A 1025-nucleotide genomic window follows, 5' to 3' on the forward strand; every position below is an offset into this window, starting at 1 on the left:
CCGGGTATCAAACTTGGGTCCTGGCGCTTGTGAGGCAGGCAGCAGAACCACTGAGCTAAATCCCTGGCCCCACTGTCACCACTCTTACTCAGTTATAGTTCTGGAAACATTAGCCAGGACAATTAGATAAGAGAAAGAAATAAAAGGAATAAGGATAGGAAAGGAAAAAGTTAATTATCATTATTTGTGGATGACATGATACACTTATAGAACACCCCAAAAACTCCACGAAAAGACTTCCAAATTTAATAACCAACTTCAATCATATAGCTGGACACAAAATCAACCCTCAAATTCAATAGCCTTCCTGTACACAAATAAAAAACTCACCAAGAGAGAAATTAGGGAAAGCACACCTTTCAAGTAGCATTCAAAAAAATAAAACACCTAAGAATCAGTCTAATGAAGTTAAAGACCTTTACATTGAAAACTACAATACTCTGAAAAACAAGATCAAAGAGGAAATCAGAAAATGAAAAGGTATTCCTTGGTCTTGGATAGGAGGTACCAATACAGTGAAAATGGCCATTCTTCCAAAATTGTTGTCCAGATTTAATGCAATCCTGATTAAAATACCAATAGCATTCTTCACATAACTAGAAAAACAATCCTAAAATTCATTTGAAGCTGGAAGATTAAAACAGCAAAAGCAATTTGGGGTAACAAAGGAAAGGAAGGGAGCATCACACTTGAAATTATATTACAAAGCTACTGTGATTAAAAACAGTACAGTACTGGCAGAAAAACAGACCTGAGGATCAGTGGAACAGAATAGAAGATGAAGAAACAACCCAAAGCATACTCAGCCACCTTATCTTTGCCAAAGGAGACAAACAACTTTACTGGAGCAAAGATAACCTCTTTAATAAATGGTGCTGGAAAGACTGGTTTTCCACATGCTAAAGATTAAAAATAGACCCATATCTTTCACTACACACTAAACCAAAATCAAAACGAATCACAGATCTAAATATTAATTAAAAACACTTCATCTACTGGAAGATAGAATAGGTAGAACTCTTGAA

Source organism: Fukomys damarensis, unplaced genomic scaffold (assembly GCF_012274545.1).
Source record: "Fukomys damarensis isolate Sample0158 unplaced genomic scaffold, DMR_v1.0_HiC HiC_scaffold_27, whole genome shotgun sequence".
Classification (NCBI taxonomy): Eukaryota; Metazoa; Chordata; class Mammalia; order Rodentia; family Bathyergidae; genus Fukomys; species Fukomys damarensis.